The sequence below is a fragment of the Stegostoma tigrinum genome, chromosome 10 (assembly GCF_030684315.1).
Source record: "Stegostoma tigrinum isolate sSteTig4 chromosome 10, sSteTig4.hap1, whole genome shotgun sequence".
NCBI lineage: Eukaryota > Metazoa > Chordata > Chondrichthyes > Orectolobiformes > Stegostomatidae > Stegostoma > Stegostoma tigrinum.
In genome coordinates, this window is record NC_081363.1 from 53,995,493 (window position 1) to 54,020,627 (window position 25,135).

Consider the following 25,135-nt stretch of genomic DNA (forward strand, 5'->3'; position numbering starts at 1 on the left):
GAGAAGCACCTGTGTTCCCAACATCCAAGGCTCCTTAATCTTACCCCTTCTTACCTGTCTCAGAGGAACAAATTTATGCATCACTCACAACAACTGGTCCTTAAACATCTCCACATGTCTGTTGTGCCCCTTCTGTGGAACAATTGCTCCTAATCTGTACTTCCCAACTCCTGCCTGATAGCTTCATAGTTTCCGTATCCCCAGCTAAATATCTTCCCCTGGTAACTGCTCCTTTCCCTTTCCATGGCTATGGTAAATGTGAGGCTGTTGTGGTCACTGTCGCCAAAGTGTTCTCCCACTGCAACACCTGACACCTGTCCTGGCTCATTGCCAAGCACCAAATCCAAAATGGCCTCCCCCCTTGTCGGCCTGTCCACATACTGGGAAAATGTTATTTCTTTCCATTGATGTTGCCAGCCCTGCTGAGATTTTGCAGCATTATCTGTGTTTGATACAATTCAGCTTGCATGATTGATTAAGTCAGGACACCAATTGAGCAAGCCCCAAAAAGGAATCCCTTCATTTGCATGGGGACACTTGGTGGAAGGATTCTGAAACAGACTCTTAGATCCTTTGTGCTGGAGAAATTGAGGAACATAATCTTCATATGCTCTGCACTTCCATATGATCATATATACTTACTTCAACTCTCATTTCTTTACTGGCAGGATCGAGATACTAAACGATTATTTCACATTAGTATTTACTCTGGAGAAAGAAATGGGGGCTAGGGAACTCGGAAATAAATATTGAAGTCTTGATAACAGTCCACATTACAGAAGTGGAAACGCTGGAGGTCTTAAAAAACATAAAGGTAGATATACCTCATGATCAAGTATATCTCAGGGAAGTAAGGGAAGAAATTGGGGGCCCTGAGTAGAGATCTTTGTATCATCCAAAGCTGCGGGTGAGGTGGCGAAGGACTGGAGGGCAGATAATGTTGTGCCTTTATTTAAGAAATGGTGTAAGGAGAGCCCTTTGAACTATAGACCTGCGAGTTTGACATCACTGTTGGGAAAGTTGGGAATTCTGAGAGATAGGATTTATATGCATTTGGAGAGGCAAGGACTGATTAGGATTAGTCACCATGGCTTTGTGCATGGTAATTCATGTCTCACAATCTGATTGAGCTTTTTGAGGCAAACACCAAAAAAAAATGGTGAGGTCAAAGCTGTAGATGTTGTCTACGTGGACTTTAGGAAATCCTTTGATCAGGTTCTTTATGGTAGATTAATTAGTAAAGTTAAATCACATGGAATTCAAGGAAAGCTTGCCAATTAGATTTAAAAAGTGGCTTTAATGGCAGGATACAGAGGGTGATGGTGGAGGGTTGTTTTTTGGATGAGAAGCCTGTGACCAATAGTGTTCCACAGGGATGAGTGCTGGGTCCACTTCATTCTTGTAATTCAAATATATGATTTGGATGAGAATTTAGGAGGCATGGTGAGTAAGTTTGCAGAAAACATCAAAATTTTTGGTGTCGTCAATAGTGAGGAAAGTTTTCTGAGATTACAAAGGGATCTTGATCAATAGGGCCAACAGGCTGAGGAGTGGCACATGGGAGTTTAATTTGGATAAATATGAGGTATTGCATTTTGGTAAGGCAAACAAGGACAGAACTTATACAGTTAATGGGAAGGCCTGGGCACTGTTGTTGAACAGGGAGACACAGAAGTTTGTGTATATTGATTTTTGAAAGTTGCATCACAGGCAGACAGTGTGGTTAAGATGGCATTTAGCATGCCCAGACCTTTGAGTATAGGAGTTGGTACATCATGTTGCAGCTTTACAGGACATTGGTGAGGTCACTTTTGGAATACTGTGCACAGTTCCAGTCACCCTGCTATAAGAAGAATATTATTAAGCTGGAGAGGGATCAGAACAGATTTACCAGGACGCTGCTGGGATTGGAGGGTGTGAGTTATCATGGTGAGCTGGATAGGCTGGGACTCTTTCACTGAAGCATTGGAGGCTGAGGGGTGACTTTGTAGAAGTTTATAAAATTAAGAGGGGCTTAGATAATGTGAACAGCAAAGGCCTTTTCCCTAGGGTGGATGCGTTCAAAACTAGGGGTCATATTTTTAAGGTGAGAGGAGAAAGATTTAAAAGGGACTCCAGGGGCAACATTTTCACACAGAGGGTGGTTTGTGTGTAGGATGAACTGCCAGATGAAATAGTAGCTGCAAGTACAGTTGCAAAATTTGAAAGACATTTAGGCAGGGGCATGACCAGGAAGGTTTAGAGGGCTATGGGCCAAACACAAGGAAATGGGGCTAGTTTAATTTGGGAACCTTGCTCCGCATGACAAGTTGGACCAAAGAGTCCACTTCCATCTCTGTGACGATGTATCTATGACTCTATGTGGCTATCCATGGTTATTTTGAGAAGCAGCTGGTAACCTACCTTCTTGAACGGATGTAGTCCATGTCCTGTAGATACACCAAAAATGCTGTTGGGGGTAGAATTTCAGGGCTTTGATGTGGCGATAGAGAAAGCATGGTGATATATTTCCAAGTGAGGATGGTGAGTGGCTTAGAGGGGTACATGCAGGTGATGGCGTTTCCATATATGAAATGTCTTGAAGTAGTTGTGAATTAGCTAGGCTCTGTCTAAGGGCCTTTGGTAAATTTCTGCAATGCATCTTGTCGTTGGTACTCACTGCTGCCTAAATCATCTTGTGCATGGCATTCAGGAATACAGCTCCTGTCTCCAGTAGACTAAACTGTTAATAAAACGTGAGGCTGGATGAACACAGCAGGCCCAGCAGCATCTCAGGAGCACAAAAGCTGACGTTTCGGGCCCAGACCCTTCATCAGAGAGGAGAGCTCTGATGATGAAGCTCTCTGAGGAAGGGTCTAGGCCCAAAACGTCAGCTTTTGTGCTCCTGAGATGCTGCTGGGCCTGCTGTGTTCATCCAGCCTCACATTTTATTATCTTGGATTCTCCAGCATCTGCAGTTCCCATTATCACTGACTAAACTGCTATGTAGTTTTGCTTGTCCCCCCACAGATACTCTGTCATATGCTCTTGATCCAAGAAAAGTAGAAGTAGCCTGCTCTTCCTTCACCTACATATAGTAATCAGATTCTGTTTGAGACTGAGTCTGAAGGAGGCTGTTTGCACCCAAAATGTTAACGAAGAAACAAAGAAACAAAGAAACCTACAGCACAGGAATAGACCCTTCGGCCCTCCAAGCCTGCGCCGATCAAGATCCTCTGTCTGACCTGTCATCTATTTTCTAACGGTCTGTGTCCATTTGTTCCCCGCCCATCCATGTACCTGACCAAATATATCTTAAAAGATGCCAACGTGTCTGTGTCTACCACCTCCGCTGGCGACGCGTTCCAGACACCCACCACCCTCTGTGTAAAGAACTTTCCACGCATATCTTCCTTAACTTTCCTCCTCTCACTTTGAACTCACGACCCCTGGTAATTGAGTCCCCCACTCCGGGAAAAAGCTTTGTTTTGTCTCCACAGACACACCCAGATCGACTGAATTTCTCCAGCAATGTCTGTTTTTGTTTCAGAATTCTAGCTTCGTGGTTCATTGGAGGTTTATTTGTTTTTGTCCTGTGGTTTTGTGTGGGCTTGCCAACTTGTCTGAGCGTACCTATGTGAACTCCTTACGATATTTTTTCTTGATGATCTATGCTGTTGTGGTCTGTAAGATCTACACTGTGTGGCATGTCGCTCTAACTGGGTCATGCAACAGCTAATTTAAGATCACTAAATAACTTCCTAAGCTTCCAAAATGAAGCAAAGGAAACACATACAGATTTACAAGTGAAAACCTGCTGCCCTCCATTTTGGAAATGGTAGTTGTTGTTGGCATGAGGATAGCAAGCTACTAATCTTCAAAGATGACAATGATTGAGTTCATGAATAGTTGGATAAATTAGGGCCACACCTGTCTCACAAGACCTCCTCGATTTTTAATCATTCTGAAACTCCATTCTGAAATTGTACAGCACAATCTTTTGTTAGCTGGTAGAATGACATATGCCTGATCCCAGATTCCTGAGTAATAGAGTTTCTCCTGGCTACAAATTAAAATAATGCAGGCCACCTCAACTCACTCACACCAAACGTTGAATCATCAGTTCATACTTTGAGTTGCCAATGAATTGTCCCCAGTAAGCACCCCACCCCCTGCCACCAACTCATAGGACATCAGTTTTGCCTTAAAACTTTGGACCTGAAAGTTGTCATCCACTGACTGCAGAAACTGAACTTCCATCCCAGATGGCAACTGCACTGACCCCAACTCAGACATTTCAGTTCCTGCAAAACTGGTCCCTCAACTCAGTTACTGATATCCACCACTGACCCCTACCCATTGACCTGCCCACAAAGCCATTGTCTATTAGTCATTGATTTCCTGCAGAGATGTATCCTATATATTAGATCTGAAAATGTCATATTCCTGTGCACATTGCACCTTTTAAAACATACGTTAGAATTCCTTGCCGATATATTACAAATATGGTCCAACATTAAACTTGAATGCCAGTCAAATTAATTGTTCAGAGGAGAGAAAATGCTGAATGCTCACTAGATATTCATTATAAATGAAAAATAAAGGTTTAACTTATTCAGTCACATTAGGCACTCGTGTTTCAGAACCTGAAATCAAGCAAACCTTATGGTTTCTAATGTGACTTATACCTGCCCTGCAAGGCTGTCATATATCAGTGAGGGTAATTGTAATTTGAATAGGGTCTGAGCAAACACAGCAAGGAAAATCTTGGGTAAAGCTTGGTAATTTTTTACATGGTCACCATCAAGGGTCACTCACTGTGGATGTTGGGATGACATAATAGGAAAATTGGGAACTCAGCAGTCACCATGAACAGGCTGACAAGAGCTCAGTGGTATGGGTGTCTCCTTCCTCTCCTCTTTCTCTCCTTTTCAGACTCCAAAGGTGGCCTCCTAATGGCTGGTGACAAAGCCTTCACCTTTGTGATAACAGGGCTGTACATGATACAACCGGCTACCAAACATTTGGACACCCCATTGACTAATAGTGAATGCCTCCTCCAACCTGGTTCAGAGAGGGAGACCATTCGTTCAGGGTGCCAATGGTCTTTTCCACAAATGTCGCATAACTACAATTATAAGTGAACCAGCTTTGCCTAGTTGGTTGGCATAAGGAAATAACGAGACCCAACGACAGTGAATATCCATTGTCACCAAGCAGCCAGCCAAATGACCTGTCATGGTGGTTCACACACTGTCGAATGACTGCCTCAGGACACCTCAAGCATTGTAGCTGCTGTCAGAATAGTGAGCATTCACCAAAAGTGTTTTTAGTAAGGTTGTGGTTTGATGGAATGGTAGGACGTGACATTCTTGTACATCTCCCTAGTTATGTGCGTTACAGTCAGAGCGGCACATAGCTGCCTCCATTATTGAAATCACACTACACTAGCAATACCAGGTGGTTGTTCATCTTGTGTCTTTTCTTCTGGCAGAGGTGAAGGATTGAATTTTGCATTCCCTCACAGACAAGCTTGAAGGTGGGATATCTGTATAATCCATCTAGTGACCTTCCCTCCACATATTGACGTCCATAAATGGCAAAAGTATCTTATTTTACATCCCCTAGTCTTTTACCAAATGCACATAGGAAGCCCATACGCTATTGTTGTCCTGCAGCTTTAGTCTCACAGGCTGTTATTTAGTAAGGTGGGTGGGGGGAAGGGGTGGGGATGAGATCCTCATTTGCAACTCCTCTTACACATCAGTGGCAAAGCTCTATATCCTATTTCCCCATTTACCCTTCACAGTGATTATCAAATCTGGTCTCTGCCCGAAATATCCGCTTTGTGAAATATTACCCTGGTGAAATCTCTTACTTAGTTTGAATGTTATCTGACAATCTTCATCAGAAGTGTCTGTCATCCCAGCAGTGGCCGCCTATCTCACTTGACATTGCTGGGATCACTGAACTAACAGTGATCCCATCCAGCAATATGAGGCAGGACTCAATGCTCCTAAGAATCAAGTATTCTACCTCAGCCATTCTTCCTGTCAATGGGATCCTCATTATCTCATAAAATTCAGCTCAATTAAATCTGTATTCCTGGCATAAAGAGATTCTGAAATCTTACAAATGTATTAATGGGTGATGAAATGTGATATCTTGATTTTGTCACCCATTCTCGCTTGGCATGAGCTGGATCCTTAAAACCAAGTGATCAAGTAAAAGTGACATCAACTTTTCCCTACTGTGTGCTTATATGCCGAAAGGGTTAGCACAGTTCAGTGATCACCTATGCAGTAAATCACAGTTGCTTTACACATTGAAGTTGGTCTGAGATGGAGGTAATAGAAGTGCCTTCACAATATCTCTAGATGGGACCTTCTGTTGAGATCCTTCCTCCCCCGTGCATAACTTTCTGGGTGTGAGAGATAATGGGAACTGCAGATGCTGGAGAATCCGAAGCTGACGTTTTGGGCCGAGACCCTTCAACAGAAAAAGCTTGTTCTGATGAAGGGTCTTGGTCTGAAACGTCAGCTTTTGTGCTCCTAAGATGCTGCTTGGACCGTTGTGTTCATCCAGCCCCACACTTTGTTGTCTTTTTCTGAGTGTGCTCCATTTCATTGTTGTTTTATAAACCATGCAACATAGCTCCCTGTAATTTGAAAAGACTTTCTTTTGACAGAACAATTGCTCTGGGATCCTTGTCAGGATACATGCCCCTTTCGAAGTCCAAAAAATTACAAAACTTCCCAAAGAACATAGTAAAATTCACCTGCAAGTTGGATATCTATCCCTTTAAATAACAATTGTGAAACATGAGGTTTGGGAACCTAATGTAGTCGCAAGTAGGTTCAGTTAGAAGTGATTTAGGCTTTTATTTTAGCTGTACTGCTGGGTAGGCAGCTGTACTGCCAGGGTCTTTTGAAGGGAAGTTAGTGAGTAGTCCCAGAAGTTTTCAGATATTTTTGTACGGTTTGTACTGAGGCAGAAAATAAATAAGTACCTGAGGAAGTCCTAGAGAGATTTTAAGTCATGTGCAATTAACAGTTCGGTATAGCCTAGAATGGAGTCAAAATGCTCAAAAGCAGTATTTTCTTGATGTAACTGAGCAAGATAAGAGCTCATTGATAAACCCAGGGGTAGTCTTAATTCAATGAAGTTAGTAGTTGGTGAAAAGCTGGAGTTGTATGTGTGAGTAAGTATAGGAGTACAGTTTCTGAAGTCCAAGGGATGCAGGAAAGGACGGTGATCGATCAGAATGGGAGTGATCATTGAGGCCATCCATAATGGGAGACAGTTTCAAGACCAGATCAATTAAACAAAATTAATTGTAATCTCTCGTGAAATTTAATGAGATTTGATGATCCAATATGTCATTAAACTCGAGAGGAATTGTTGACATATCCATGGGTAGCAGGAACTGCAGTTGCTGGAGAATCTGAGATAACAAGTTATATAGCTGGATGAACACAGCACGCCAAGCAGCATCAGAGGAGCAGGAAGGCTGATATTTCAGGTCTAGGCCCTTCTTGAGAAATTTCTTTTCTGAAGAACAGTCTAGGCCCAAAAAGTCAGACTTCCAGCTCCTTGATGCTGCTTGGCCTGCTGTGTTCATCCAGCTCTATACCTTGCTATATCCGACATATCCATGCAATCTGTTTTGATCACACTTGCTTTTTGATGTGGACTGTAAAGTGGTCAAACACAGTCCACTGTGCATATTTGCCATACATTAATTCTCAGTGTTAAAGATGTTGTAAATGCATTGTAAATTTTATTACAGTCCTAACATTACACATTAATAGATATTATTGTTTGATCAAAACCATGGAATATAGTTTTGTAAGTTCCTGGATCACTCACATTAAGAAAAAGATTCCTGAGTTCTGAGGAAGGATCACCAGACCTGAAACTTTAACTCTGTTTTCTCCTTCACAGGTGTGCTGAGCTTTCTCAGCAACATTGGTTTTGTTCAGAAAAAAAGATTACTAGTCCCTAGCCAGATTGTAACTCAAATTAGCAGTCTGTTCCAAGCTTTATGATCTTTCATATGTTTCAATGTTAAATCAGTTGGCAAGGAACAGTTACCTAGCTTCTGGAGATGTAGGAAAGATCAGACAGTAATTTTTTACTTTCCAAATTTAACTACACATGTGGAGTCACTAAAAACTACTGACTAATTTACACGATAATAGTGAACACTGAAATGTTCTATTTCTATCACAAAAAGTGACCTCTTCATAGGTTAAAAGCTGCAAGCGGAAGATTTAACGAAGTTAAAATTAAGCGGAAAGAAAACATGATGATACTAACCTACTTTGCAGCCCTGCATTCAATAATCCAGTTTTATGCGGATTAACAATGACTCATTGCATAGATTCTGAAAGGGTTTCTGTTCACTTGGAGATGTTGTTGACTTTTTTACTTCAGAGGAAGATGAAGAAGTCAGTTCAAAAGCAGCGGTACATTACCTACCCTGTGTGGTGCTCTTCGAACAGAATCCTCTACCCTGGAGTTTAGGTTCAGCAGTGGATGTGGAAGTGAACAACACTTTTTTTTGGCATGTAGAGGGGCATGGTGCAAGTGGTGGTGGATCATATTTTCTCTCAAAATCAGCAAGATGAATTTTGTGGTAGAAGTTGACATTTCCACCCTACAGTGTCAAAGGGCTGGCACTGTATTTAAAAGTCACCTTTTAAAAAATGTTTGAATTCATTCTCTGCCAGCCAGGAGCTTCACTCAGGCCTCAGAATAGATAGGTGCAGCTAAACACTACAATGCTTTTATGCGTTTCTGATCAGTCTGCCTCTCTTCCCTGATAGACTTCCTAGAGAAATCTTCTTGATGAGTGTAATTTGGATAATTTTCACCAGCTATCAATTATATCTTGGCATAGACAAAAAAAACTTCCCAAATGGAACTAATGAGGAGCTATTCACGCCAAAGTTCAGGAAAACGTCTACTTTGCCTGTTGCATGTTTCTTCTATGCAGATGTATCTAAAAATGCATGCTTATGGCTTGTCGAGAACCAAACAGAGAAGGGAAAATTAATTCTGGTGAGTTGATTTTTTAATAAGCATGCGTGGCAGGAAGTCGCAAGCCAAAGGGCTTCCAGATGCCTGGCATTAGAAAGCTCAATGTTAGTTTCAAGTTTTGAGCATATAATTGCAAACTTTCATTCTACCATCGGGAATCTGATTTTTCTGGCTTCCCACCCAATTATGTTCCCCAGCCTGGCTTCTTCCCATTCCTGTGAGCAATACAAAATTTTACCCACATTCTTCATAAAATATTGATTCAATTTTTATAGTTGTACACAGTGGGGATTCTTTAGGCTGTTTCTAAGATAAAAATTGGCGTTCTTATCTCTTCTGCTGCAAAGATTTGTACTTTATTAAAGAGTTTTTGGTCTTTTATGCTGAAAGCTCTTATTCTGTTTAAGTTAAAAATTTGTGCTCTGGCATCCTGTACCTGGGAAACCTAAAAAATCTCTTGCATTGTTAGTTGTTATGGTCTGACAAAAATAAGACTGTGAACATCATAGAATCCATACAGCGTGGAAACATGTCCTTCGGTCCATCAAGTCCACACCCTCAGAGCATCCCACCCAGACCCATCCCCCTATAACCCACTACTCTACACAACCCTGAACACTATGGGCAATTTACAATCGCCAATTCACCTGACCTGCACGTCTTTGGACTCTGGGAGGAAACTGGAGCACCCAGAGAAAACCCATGCAGACACGGGGAGAATGTGCAAACTCCACGCAGACAGTTACCCGAGGCTGGAATTGAACCCGGGTCCCTGGCGCTGTGAGGCTGCAGTGCTAACCACTGAGCCACCGTGCCACTTTGTGACACTTAAACATACTGTGACAGCTTATAAACTACTGATTTGTATCAAAGCCAAATATTAATTGTGTGTCTTTGGGAGAAATTAACCAGGAAAGTCTTGCACTACTTTTTCCATCATGTACAATACCTAATGACATATTGCAATAAGCTTTATGTATTTGCAAGCTGACCAAAACGACTCAGATATCAAGAGAAATGTGGAAATTGTGGGAAAGTGGCGTTCAGTTCTATGATCACAGATGATTATCTTTAATGATAGACATACAGCCCCTTGATCTTGTTCTATTCCCATTTCTTCTGATCTTTTTTAACTCAGGTGATGACACAATGTACAAACTCATAAGATAATAAAATGTGAGGCTGGATGAACACAGCAGGCCAAGCAGCATCTCAGGAGCACAAAAGCTGACGTTTCGGGCCTAGACCCTTCATCAGAGAGGGGGATGGGGGGAGGGAACTGGAATAAATAGGGAGAGAGGGGGAGGCGGACCGAAGATGGAGAGTAAAGAAGAGAGGTGGAGAGAGTGTAGGTGGGGAGGTAGGGAGGGGATAGGTCAGTCCAGGGAAGACGGACAGGTCAAGGAGGTGGGATGAGGTTAGTAGGTAGCTGGGGGTGCGGCTTGGGGTGGGAGGAAGGGATGGGTGAGAGGAAGAACCGGTTAGGGAGGCAGAGACAGGTTGGACTGGTTTTGGGATGCAGTGGGTGGGGGGGAAGAGCTGGGCTGGTTGTGTGGTGCAGTGGGGGGAGGGGACGAACTGAGCTGGTTTAGGGATGCAGTAGGAGAAGGGGAGATTTTGAAGCTGGTGAAGTCCACATTGATACCATATGGCTGCAGGGTTCCCAGGCGGAATATGAGTTGCTGTTCCTGCAACCATCGGGTGGCATCATTGTGGCACTGCAGGAGGCCCATGATGGACATGTCATCTAGAGAATGGGAGGGGGAGTGGAAATGGTTTGTGACTGGGAGGTGCAGTTGTTTGTTGCGGACTGAGCGGAGGTGTTCTGCAAAGCGGTCCCCAAGCCTCCGCTTGGTTTCCCCAATGTAGAGGAAGCCGCACCGGGTACAGTGGATGCAGTATACCACATTGGCAGATGTGCAGGTGAACCTCTGCTTAATGTGGAATGTCATCTTGGGGCCTGGGATGGGGGTGAGGGAGGAGGTGTGGGGACAAGTGTAGCATTTCCTGCGGTTGCAGGGGAAGGTGCCGGGTGTGGTGGGGTTGGAGGGCAGTGTGGAGCGAACAAGGGAGTCACGGAGAGAGTGGTCTCTCCGGAAAGCTGACGGGGGAGGGGATGGAAAAATATCTTGGGTGGTGGGGTCGGATTGTAAATGGCGGAAGTGTCGGAGGATAATGCGTTGTATCCGGAGGTTGGTAGGGTGGTGTGTGAGAACGAGGGGGATCCTCTTGGGGCGGTTGTGGCGGGGGCGGGGTGTGAGGGATGTGTTGCGGGAAATAGGGGAGACATGGTCAAGGGCGTTCTCGATCACTGTGGGGGGAAAGTTGCGGTCCTTGAAGAACTTGGACATCTGGGATGTGCGGGAGTGGAATGTCTTATCGTGGGAGCAGATGCGGCGGAGGCGGAGGAATTGGGAATAGGGGATGGAATTTTTGCAGGAGGGTGGGTGGGAGGAGGTGTATTCCAGGTAGCTGTGGGAGTCGGTGGGCTTGAAATGGACATCAGTTACAAGTTGGTTGCCTGAGATGGAGACTGAGAGGTCCAGGAAGGTGAGGGATGTGCTGGAGATGGCCCAGGTGAACTGAAGGTTGGGGTGGAAGGTGTTGGTGAAGTGGATGAACTGTTCGAGCTCCTCTGGGGAGCAAGAGGCGGCGCCGATACAGTCATCAATGTACCGGAGGAAGAGGTGGGGTTTGGGGCCTGTGTAGGTGCGGAAGAGGGACTGTTCCACGTAACCTACAAAGAGGCAGGCATAGCTGGGGCCCATGCGGGTGCCCATGGCCACCCCCTTAGTCTGTAGGAAGTGGGAGGAGTCAAAAGAGAAGTTGTTGAGTGTGAGGACGAGTTCAGCTAGGCGGATGAGGGTGTCGGTGGAGGTGGACTGGTCGGGCCTGCGGGACAGGAAGAAGCGGAGGGCCTTGAGGCCATCTCCATGCGGAATGCAGGTGTACAGGGACTGGACGTCCATGGTGAATATGAGGTGTTGGGGGCCAGGGAATTGGAAGTCCTGGAGGAGGTGGAGGGCGTGGGTGGTGTCACGGACGTAGGTGGGGAGTTCCTGGACCAAAGGGGAGAAAATGGAGTCCAGATAGGTGGAGATGAGTTCGTTAGGGCAGGAGCAGGCTGAGACGATGGGTCGACCAGGGCAGGCAGGTTTGTGGATTTTGGGAAGAAGATAGAAACGGGCCGTGCGGGGTTGGGGAACAATGAGGTTGGAGGCTGTGGGTGGGAGGTCCCCTGTGGTGATGAGGTCGTGAATGGTGTTGGAGATGATGGTTTGGTGCTCGGGTGTGGGGTCATGATCGAGGAGGCGGTAGGAGGTGGTGTCGGAGAGTTGGCGTCTGGCCTCGGCGATGTAGAGGTCAGTGCGCCATACTACCACTGCGCCACCCTTGTCTGCGGGTTTGATGGTGAGGTTGGGGTTGGAGCGGAGGGAGCGGAGGGCTGCCCGTTCTGCGGGGGAGAGGTTGGCTACTTCTTTAACCGGGAACCAACCCTCCTTCCACTGACCCCTTCACCCACTTCCAACACAAGTCCTCCTCCTGGACACCACCCCCAGGCCTCCTACCCTCCCTCGACCTCTTCATCTCCAACTGCCGTCGAGACATTAACCGCCTCAACCTCTCCACCCCTCTCACCCACTCCAACCTCTCATCCAGCCTCACATTTTATTATCTAAGATATGGATGATGATGGGATAGTGTAGGGGGATGGGCTTAGATTAGTTCACAGGTTGGCGCAACATCAAGGGCCAAAGGGCCTGTCCTGCGCTGTATTGTTCTATGTTCTATGAACCAGTTGTCATTATTTTTAAGGCCAAATCAAATGTTAGTAAAATGATTTACAAGAACAAAGACAATTACAGCACCGGAACTTTGGCCTTTCAAATCTGCACCAATCCAAATCCTCGCTCTAAACCTGTCGCATATTTTCCAAGGATCTGTATCCCTCTGCTCCCTGCCCATTCATGTATCTTTCAAGATACATCTTAAATGATGCAATAGTGCCCATTTCTACCACGTCCACTGGCAATGCGTTCCAAGCACACACCACCCTCTACGTAAAGAACTTTCCACACATAGCTCCCTTAAACTTTTTCCCCTTTACCTTGGAATCGTAACCCTTAGTAATTGAGTCCCCAACTCTGGGGGAAAAAAGCTTCTTTCTATCCACCGTGTCTGTACCTCTCATGGTTTTTCACATCTCAATCAGGTCCCCCCTCAACCTCTGTCTTTCTAATGTAAATAATCCTAATATACTCAACCCCTCTTCAGAGCTAGCACCCTCCGTACCAGGCAACATCCTGGTGAACCTCCTCTGCACCCTCTCCAAAGCATCCACATCCTTTTGGTAACGTGGCAACCAGAACTGTATGCAGTATTTCAAATGTGTTCGCACCAAAGTCCGATACAACTGTAACATGACCTGCCAACTCTTGTACTCAATACCCTGTCTGATGAATGAAAGCATGCCATGTGCCTTTTTGAGCACTCTATCAACCTGTGTTGCCACCTTCAGGCTACAATGGACCTGAACACCCAGATCTCTCTGTGCATCAATTTTCACCAGGGCTTTTCCATTTACCATATAGTTCACTCCTGAATTGGATCCCCTTGCATTTGCCTGGATAGAATTCCATCTGCCAATTCTCCACCCAAACTCTCCAATCTATCCATATTCTACTACATTCTCTGACAGTCGCGTTCAATATCTGCTACTCCACTAATCTTAGTGTCATCTGCAAACTTGCTAATCAGACCATCTATACCTTCCCCTAGATCATTTATGTATATCACAAACAACAGTGGTCCCAACACAGATCCCTCTAGAACACCACTGGTCACAGTTCTCCATTTTGAGAAACTCCCTTCCACTAAAATTCTCTGTCTCCTGTTGCCCAGCCAGTTCTCTATCCATCTAGCCAGTACACCCTGGACCCCATGCAACTGCGCTTTCTCTATCAGCCTACCATGGGGAACATTCTCAAATGCCTCACTGAAGTCCATGTATATGACATGCATAGCCCTTCCCTATCTATCAACTTTGTCATTTCCTCAAGTAATTCTATCAAGTTGGTAAAACATGACCTTCCCTGCACAAAACCATGCTGCCTATCACTAATAAACCCATTTTCTTCCAAATGGGAATAGATCCTATTCCTCAGTAATTTCTCCAGCAGCTTCCCCACCACTGACATCAGGCTCACCTGACCTGGATTATCTTTGCTCCCCTTCTTAAACAAGGGGACAACATTAGCAATTCTCCAGTCCTCCGGGACCTCGCCCATGCTCAAGGATGCTGCAAAGATATCTGTTAAGGCCCCAGCTATTTCATCTCTCACTTCCCTCAATAACCTGGGAGAGATCCCATCTGAACCTGGGGACTTGTCCGCCTTAATACCTTTTGGAATATCCAATACTTCCCCCCTCCATATGCTGACTTGACCCAGAGAAATTAAACATCTATCCCTAACCTCAACCTCTGTCATGTTCCTCTCTTTGGTGAATACCGACACAAAGTAGTCATAAAGAATCTCACTAATTTTCCCTGGCTCCTTGCATAACTTCCCTCCTTTGTCCTTGAGTCAGCCAACGCTTTCTTTAGTTACCCTCTTGCTCCTTATGTATGAAGTAAAGGTTTTGGGATTTTCCTTAACCCTGTTTGCTGAAGATATTTCAAGACCCCTTTTAGCTCTCTTAATTCCTTGTTTCAGATTGGCCCTACTTTCCCGATATTCTTCCAAAGCTTCAGCTGTTTTCAGTTGCCTCAACCTTATGTATGATTCCTTTCTCCTCTTAACCAGTGTCACAATTTCACCTGTCATCCATGGTTCCCTAATCTTACCCTTTCTATCCTCATTTTCACAGGAAATGTCTGTCCTGCACTCTAATCAACTTCTCTTTAAAAGCCTCTCACACATCAAATGTGGATTTACCCTCAAATGACTGCTCCCAATCCACATTCTCCAGCTCCTGCCGAATTTTGATATAGTTGGCCTTTCCCCAATTTGGCACTCTTCCTTGAGGACCATTCTCATCTTTGTCCATGAGTATTTTAAAACTTATGGACTTGTGATCACTATTCCCAAAGTAATTCCCTACTGAAACTTCAACCACCTGGCCAGGCTCATTCCCCAACACCAGGTCCAGTATGGCCCTTTCCTGAGTTGGAGTATTTACAAACTGCTCTAGAAGACACTCCTGGATGGTCCTTACAACTTCTGCTCCACCTAAACTCCTAACACTATGTGAATCCCAGTCAATGGTGGGAAAATTAAAATCTTCCATCACCACCATCCTGTGGCTCCTACATCTTTCCATAATCTGTCTACATATGTATACCTCCATCTCACGCTCGCTGTTGGGAGGCCTGTAGTACAGCCCCAACATTGTTACCGCACCCTTCCTATTTCTGAGCTCTGCCCCTATTGCCTCAATGCTCGAGTGCTCCATAGTGCCCTCCTTCAGCACAGCTGTGATATCCTCTTTGACTAGTAATGTAATTCCTCCACCCCTTTTACCTGCTTCTCTATCCCACCTGAAGCATCTGTATCTTGGGAAATTTAGTTGCCAATCTTGCCCTTCACTCAAACAAGTCTCAGTGATAGCAATTGACATCATACTCTCAGGTTCTAATCCAAGCTCTAAGTTTATCTGCCTTACCTACTACACTTCTCACGTAAAAGCAAATGCACCTCAGACCACCTGTCCCTTTGCGTTCATCATCTACTCTCTGCCTCCTCTTCCTCTTAGTCACACTGACTTCATTATCTAGTTCCTTACAGGCTTTAGTTACTGTCCCCTTACTGTCCACTGACCTCCTCATTTGATTCCCATCCCCCTGCCACATTAGTTTAAACCTTTCCCACAGCATTAACAAAAGCACCCCCAGGACATTGGTCCCAGTCCTGCCCAGGCGCAGACCGACTGATTTGTAATAGCCCCACCTCCCCTAGAACTGGTCCCAGTGTCCCAAATATCTGGACCCCACCCTCCCGCACCATCTCTCAAGCCACTCATTTATCCTGCCTATTCTTTCATTTCTACTCTGATTAGTACATGGCACTGGTAGCAATCCTGAGATTATTACTTCTGAAGTCCTATTTTTTAATTTGGCTCCTAACTCCCTAAATTCTGCCTGTAGGACGTCATCCCCACTTATAACCCATATTATTGGTGCTTATATGCACCACGACAGCTGGCTGTTCACCGTACCCCTTCAGAATGTTCTGCAGTTGATCTGAGACATCCCTGACCCGTGCACCTGGGAGGCAACATACCATTCGGGAGTCTCGATTTTGACCACAGAACCGCCCATCTACTCCCTTTACAATCGAATCCCCTATGACTATAACCCTTCCACCCTTTTTCCCACCGTTCTGTACAGCAGAGCCAGCCATGGTGCCATGAACCTGACTATTGCTACCTCCTCCAGGTGAGCCATCTCCCTAAACTGTATCCAAAATGGTATACCTATTTTAGAGGGAGATGATCGGAGGAGACACCTGCACTGCCTTCCTACTTTTTTCTGCCTTTGACCACCCATTCCCTTTCTCCGTCAGCAATCCTAATCTGCGATGTGACCAATTTGCTAAACGTTCAATGCATAACTTCCTCATTATTGCAGATGTTCCAAAGTGAGTCCATCCACAGCTCCAGAGCCATCATGCGGCCCAGCAAAAGCTGCAGCTGGACACACTTCCTGTGCATGTCGGAGTCAGGGACATCAACCACGTCCCTGAGCTCCCACATTGAGCAAGAGGAGCATAACATGGGCCTGGGATCTCCTGCCATTTTTACTCTTAGGCTTAGCATAATCCTACTGTAATATCAAATAATAGTTCAATGAAATGAAAAAAAAATTACCAATCACTCTACTTACCATCACATGATAAAAAAAGAAAAGCCTTACCTTATCAACACACCACAGAATTTTTTTTTTGGTCGGAGGAGGAGGGTGGGTGGGAGACACTGCACATGTAGTGTCTTGGGTTTAGCCACTGCCCAAATATATCAGTTTACTCACCTTCCCAGCACGCAATTCAACCGCTCCCACTCAGCTTCGCTGCTGAAATGAAGATCTTACCTCCCGGCAGGCCCCTGGTCCTCACTTTCACCACTCCTGTTGCTGCTGCAAAAATGGAGACCGCTGATTCCATGAGGTAAGTCTTTTAAAATATCAAAAAAAACCTTGTGTATTATAAAGATGAAAACTACTGTTATTATAAATTAGCAAATGCCTAATATGTTTTCTTTTATAGAATCCCTCCAGTGTGGAAACGGGCCCTTCGGCCCAAGAAGTCCACACTGACACTCAGAGCATCCCATCCAGACCATCCACCTAATCTACCCATCCCTGAACGCTATGGGCAATTTAGCATGGCCAATCCACCTAACCTACACATCTTTGGATTGTGGGAGGAAACCAGAGCACCCAGAGGAGACCGACACAGATATGGGGAGAATGTGCAAACTTCCACACAGCTTGAGGGTGGAATCAAACCTGGATCCCTGGTGCTGTGAGGTAGCAGTGCTAACCACTGAGCCACCGTGCTGCCCCAAAGAGTTTGTGTACCGCCTGGGAATCTTACATGCTACCACTACACCAGCAGCACAAAGCATAGGTAGCTTAGACTAACGCCAACAGGAAGGATTGGTAACAGTGATTCTACCCAAGGCACCCCAGATTGTTCCAGTTGACACAATCATGTTGTAATGCTGGTATTTGAAAACCTGGGAATAGGAACTGTATGAAACCAATATTTATTGCTTTATCAAGGTCTTTCCATTCCCTATGATCTTTTCTCCCATTGCATATCAAAATCTTCTGAATTGATGAAATACCATTGAAGTACCCTACAACGTAGGTACTTTTCATAGAAGGAGGCATATCACACAATGCAAAAAGACAATTTGGAATTTGCCCATTGGCCAACTAAGAGAAAATAAATTTTTCAACCAACTGAAGTGAACTATTTGCCTGAACAGCACTGTGCCACACCCAGTGCAGTTGAGCTGACAGCACAAAGACACAAATGGAGAAATTTCCCACTAGTACAGATCAAACAGTTCTGGGAAACAATTTTAGTGCAAGACGGATTAGTTCTATCCCTTTCAAAGACGGAAACTGCAGAACATGTACAGATCAATAAGTCTTAATTGATTATATCATTAAAAATTTAAGAAGTAAACTGCAGATTTTGCAAAATCTTCCTTAATGATCTTCTACCTTGTTGAACGTCTGTCTTTACTATGTTTGCTGTTGATTCATTTAATTACTCATGTATCTTAACTACAAAAAATGTTTGGAAATTCTGAGTTGAAGTGTTTTCTCTATGAGGATCCTAAGCACATTGAGGTTACATACAAAAGGTAAAAACAAGTCATCAATGCAAGGAAAATCCGAATGGCATTGCTCTGACTGCTATTATATCAGAAAACCTAAATAATTAGATATTATAATTAAAATAGCCCTCAGACAGATGGCAAAATCAAAGGTTGAAAAATTTAGTTCCTCTTAGTTGGCCAGTGGGCAAATTCCAAATTGTCTTTTTGCATTGTGTGATATGTCTCCTTCTATTAAAAGTAATCCAGTTGTACGGTACTTCAGTTGTTTTTCATCAATTCAGATGATTTGGATATTTTATGGAAGAAAATATCATAGGGGGTGGAAAGACCTTGATAAAGCAACAGATCTTGGTTTCATATAGTTCCTCTTGCTAGATTTTCAAATATCAGCATTATGGCATGATTGTGTCAACGGGAACAATCTGGGATGTCCTGGGTAGATTCACTGTTACCAATCCTTCCTGTTGGGGTTAGTCTAAGTTACCTTTGCTTTGTTAGGAAAGGTGACCTCAAATTCTTTGGCAAAAGAGAATATCAGTCTTGATCAATACATAATACTATTATTACACCACACTTCGCAAGTGTGCCATAATATCTGAGATACATGAGAATCCTTTGTAAGATCTCAGCTACGCTTAAGAGCAAAGTATACATTGCCATTATTGAAACATTCTGGCACACAATTTAGAGAAACTGATCTGGAACATACACTGGCTCGTCCCTCCCAGGAAAATTCTTTTATATCCTGATGGGTAGAGCTTATCTCATAAGCCACAAACTGCTTTATATAACACTTAACAACCATGTCAACAATTTGTCATTGTTCATTCCTTCTGATGAATCAAGATTAAAAACAAAATCTCAGGTTCTCAACGGCTGACAGAATTAAAGGAGAAACCTTCACCTGTAAATGCTTATGTGTTTTGTTCTGGAGACCTTGAAGAATGGAAGGTTGGATAGTGATAATTTGAGTAATCATTAGTACTTTGGTCTTTTCCAAAGGTTACTTGTGCAGAGCGGGCACTCAATAATATTATTTTTCAGGACAGTCAAATGAAATGAATATGAAAGTAGAATGAAACAAATTAGTCACATATTTTGAAAGACCTTGAAATGTAGATAAAATACATTACCATTTATCCAACACCACAATTTTTTAGTACTCACATAGCAGAAAAATGTTACTATATCTGCCACATCTATGGGTTTGACTTAGATGGTTCTTTCAATTCCTGGTCTTAAGAGTTTGATTGCCTTTTCCTTGATGTTCCCCAGCTCAGATAATGTTTTCAGGTTTCTAACTAAATGTTCTGATCTGGAACTTTCAAACTAAAGCCCTAAAGCTTAGCTAAGATATTTCCTAACTGTTCTGATCTATCTCCTTCACGACAAATGTTGTTCTTACATCGAACACCAGCCAAGCCTTCTGTGAACTGAAATGTTAAACTCCTAACCAATTTTCTCCTAACCAATTCCTGCTGTTTTTCCAGACTGAAAACAAGCTAATTTTTAAAATTACTTTTGATTAATGTTTTCTGATGTTTGCTCTAATTATAAAACTCACAATGCAAACTAATTTTCAGCATCTCACTTGCTATTTTACATACTGATTTTAAATTAATCACGGCTCCTGAAATTTGACAAGTTGGTCATTGAATCCCTTCATACACATAGCTCAAAACTCACATGCTGCTAATTCAAAATCCAGTGATATAACTCATGCAGCTTACATCACAGCTCCCCCAGTGAAGAAAGGGGAATGTATCTTTAAGAGGTATTTTAAATCCCATCAAAAAAATTTACTATTCCCATGTCACATTAGCAGAAGTAATATATTGATATTAAACATACAATGAATTACATATCAACCATATTTTACACATGGCCATTAGCACCACAGCACTCAGTGTACTTCATATGCACTGTCAATAAAGTGTACACTGCTACATTTTCACTTCCAGCCACACGAATGATTTTCAAATTATATATAGTTGGGGAATTAAGTTTTACCAAAACTATAAACTCTTCTTCCAAGCTTTTTCCAAGACAATACAAGATTTGTATACCATGTAAACAACAATTGCTTCAACATTCTTGGTGGTATATATTTTAAAGTGATGTTGGGCCAACAGAAGACTCAATGTGCTCCTGAGATGTTGCTTGGCCTGCTGTGTTCATCCAGCTTCACACTTTATTATCAGAAGACTCAATGTCTCCTTCTTGATTGTTGAATATTTCTTGTAATGATGAGCAATTTCTTTGAAACATAACTGGTAGGCCAGTTGATATTCATCTCATCCTAATATAGTAAATCTGCCTCCACGCTGTTGTCACTGGCATTAACAACCAGTCTGAATATTTCTCATAATTTGGCATGACTAAAACTGATTGTCAGCAAACATTTCAAAATTATCAATGGCCCTCTGATTATACTGTATGAATTAAAGGGTAACTTTTTTTTGGCTCAGTTAGTCAATGGAAATTATCAATATCTTTTTAGCAAGTCAACATTTATGATGAATCACATGTCATATTTGTTCCATACAGATGTCCAAACTGGGAATAGGATAGGAGGCCAATTTTGGATCACATTGATGTTACAATAATCAATACAGAATCTTTGTGACCATCTGCTTCAGCAGAATCACGATAGATGAACATCCGAGGCAATAATTCAATTCAGTAACGCCTCCATCCAAAATCAACTTAGTCTCATTCCTCGTTTGAGCCATTCTAGATTTATTCTGTAATTTTTTTGATTACTGTAGCCCCCACATTAACATCATAAACAGCCAAATCCATTTTTCTGGCCTATTTTCAGAAATCAACTTATTTTCCTGGAGTAGACTTTGCAAGTCACTTTAATAGTTTTCTGGATGTAAAATATCGTGCTATCTATTCTTTTCCTTACCTCCATTTCATCCAATCAGTTTGCTAGGATCTTGAATTTTCAATTTCGATTTATTCTCTAGTTGTTCACATATTTCTATTCTACCCAGTATTTCTTCAGTAGCATACATACATTTTTACCCTGAAATTGTCCCTGATATAACATCAATTTAACATGTTAACATGCCATGCTCACTGACACTTCCTCCTCATGTGGTATTCACTATATAATTTACATAATTGACTTTCTTTTAATTTGATAAGGTACGGCTAACCTTGTTTTTAATGGTTCCCTAGAGACAGGTAACCCTGCCCCCAGCAAAAGGAATTTTGGACTTTGGCCTTTATATTTACTGTAGCACAGTTTAAAGGCTTTTGAATCAGTTTGCGTGCCTTGGTCAATTTCTTTCTGAAATTTAAAACATAAGCTGAAAGCATAGTCTCAGAGATTTATTATGTCACTTTTCCCTATAATCAACCATCTCATGCCCATATGTAAACTCAAAGGGGCTGTATCTTCAGGACTTGTTCAGAGTGTCCTAAATGGCAAATAATAGAAAGGAATTCCCTTATTCCAATCAATAAGTAAAAGATTTTCGCTACCTTTCAAACGCATCTTGAGATTGTGGATGCTAAGCAGAATATATGAAATGTTTTATTCATAACTATTTACCTGACAAAGGAGCAGAGCTCCAAAAGCTTGTAATGTTAAATAAACCTGTTGGACTATAACCTGGTGTTGTGTGACTTCTGACTTTATCCACCCCTGTCCAACACCAGCATCTCTGTATTATTCCTAACTAGTCATCCTATCTTTAAATATTTGTGAAACAAAATTTGTACCTAGATCCAATTATATTTCCTTAAGTAATCTACATCACTAAAAAAATGAACTAATGTTTCCATTACCACCTCTTCAGTAATTTCTCCTAAAGGCCATGCTGCAGGGCATCTTGCGGAAACATTCACAAACAGTAGAAAATATATATTCCTATTCCTGGTTTTAGAAATAGATCCTGCACAATCTATTAGGACCTGTACTAACAGCTTATTCAGAAGTTAATTAAAGGCAGATGTTTAATTAATAGTTGGACTTTCCCCATTAACTGGCATGTATGTCATGTCCAGCAGATTTTGGTCATATATTTATGTAATCTGACCAATAAAAATATTTTAATATTGTTGCCTGTATTTTTTGAAAACACTTGTAAACTTCTATGGTAATCTCATGAACCACTTGAAAGGTTTCATTACCATACTCAGATGGAAGCACGAGCTGATGGGCTGCTGCCCATTCATTATCTTGTTGTATTTGTGGTGATCTCCATGTCTCCATCAACTCCTTAGTGCTCTGTTTTTTTTCAAATAATAATATACAAGCGTTGTTTCTAATTAAATTTCTGTGTAGGCTAATTCCAAATCCACTTTTACGTTTCTGTTGAAGAAGGTGTGCTCAACACATTAGCTGTCACTGTCAAGGGCATGGCATCCTGGAAATTAAGCCCTGCTAGTTCTGAAATTGTCAGCAATTTATGAATGTAGGCAAAGTTCCCTATTTACCTGTCAGTTAGACCCAGGTTGATAGAAAACATAAATCAGGTAGAGTCTAACACCTGGTAGCCAATTATGAACTGCTGACATATAACTCTGCTGGTTAAAATTCCAACACCCCTCTCTCCTCAATAACCCCCACCCTTGACACTGACATATAGACAGATACAGACAAACAAAAAAAACTGGTGTTATGAACTTTCTCTCTGAGCCTCTCCAAGGACCTAGATACGTCAATTGTTATTGGCAGGCTGATCATGGCATTGACTTCTGATTCCAGAAAATCATTGCCACTGACGAACTGATTAGTCAGAAAGAAAATTGGATGGAACACTGGTTGTTGATTAATGAAATACTGAGGAAGTAGTTTAATCGCCCTGATCTACAGGGCTTGCTGAAATGACCCTTTTGCTTCATGGGTTAATCTATTTGTCAAACTTTTCCCTAAGTTCTTTTTGTTTCTTCAAGAAGACACAAGTGATTGAGACATAACAGCAATGTTTCTTAGTTCTTGGTTAAAGGCCACAGCTTACAGCAACTACTGAGGGAAAATAAATTGGCTTTCTACTGGCTTTATCTACTTTACCGGAAAGGAAGACGTACAATCTGCCCCTTGCAGCAGTCTAAAGGTTTCTGCCTATATTGTGATTGCCTACAAACTGTTCAGCTACTCTGTAGCCAATAAAATAGTTGACAAGCTGGTGTCCTTTGGCATTCATAACTGGTCATTGCTTCACAAACATTACCAGCTACCTTCTCAAAAGTGGTAGAATCCCTTATGACCTTCTTAATAAGTACAGGCTCAAAGCATAGACTCTTAGTTAAATAAATCACTCACTGGAATCAAAATAATCAGCCAAGCTTTTATCACCTACTTTTTTCTATTTTCTAAATGCTTTTTTTACCATCTCTTGATTTCTAAGTTCCCTTTCTCTTTGGAGTTCAAGGATTTTTTGAAAACTTATCTCCTTTTTTTTGTTTTTCCTCACTTGTATTCTTTCTGGGTTTTTTTAACACTATGTCCTTTTAATTACTCATTGTTTTGATGCTGATTACATCTTCTCCCGAAGTAACCAAATGTGCATGCATACTATAACACTCTTCCATCTGTTGCCTGATATTGGTTCAGTATCAGGCAGTGAAGTGAATTAATATAATGAAACTAGCTATTAGTTTACTAATTATTTGTTACTATCTATTAGTTAAGCTATCAAGGCCAAAATTCTGGGAATATTACTGTTGTTCAAACTTCAGGAGTTTATGACAGTGTTTAATGATCAGCCCAGTGATTTGTTTGGTGAACAGATTTAATTTTCTCAATTCTAAGTAAAAAATCTGGTGTTCAAATTTTGTACACCATTGCATAAGAGCACAAATGGAGGACAAAGTTTAAAACCTTGCATGATATTCGGAAATGCTAAATTAAAATCAGTGAAAATGTTTGCAATTCTGTGCAAGCAAGATCCACTTTGAGGGAAAGGACCAGATAACATGTATAACTGATGTTAATAGAGGGATGAATGTCGGCCAGGGCTCAGAATGAGCTCTACTTTGACATGTATTGTAGGACCTTTCACACCAAACAGAGAGGACAGTCAAGATCTTTATCCAAAAGGTAGCACTGTCAGCAGTGCGGCACCCCCTCAATGCTGCAATGGAAAGCCGATCCAAATTATGTACCAATGTTTAGGAATCAGGATTTAGCTCAAATGTCAAATAATCCCTGTTAATGTTTAGAGGCCAAACATTAACAGGGACTAACAGCTTGTGAGACGATATCTGATACGTTAAATTCACTCGTACATTTTGCACATACTATGTTATGCTGCTTTAGTTTTATTAATATTGTATTGTTTCAGCAGAAATATTTTGCTGCATTTTCTCGACAATCCATAATACATCACAACAAAGACCCGTCAAGTGAGAGTTATAGCATTTTGTGTCATGGTGAAAAAAGAAGAAAACGGAATTCCCAGAACTTACAGCGCTTTATCAATTGCAGTAGGGCTTCTGGGATTTTATAATCAATTTATTACTATCAAGTGCTTTCTTTCAGTCCCATGCAGAACAGAAAATAAATAAAAGAGAGCTCTTCTAATAGACATGCCATGCAATGTAGTCAGTCTAAGAGCAATCATTTTAATAAGGCTCCAATCACTTTTTTGCTGACTGATAGATATGCTGTAAAAATGCATTATAATTAGCTTTCATTGAAACAATACCAATAAAATTGCAGACACAAAGATGTTAGCATCCACGATGCTTATTTAAATTTTGAAAAGATGAAAAGATAAATGATGGTATTCATATTTCATTCCATAACATT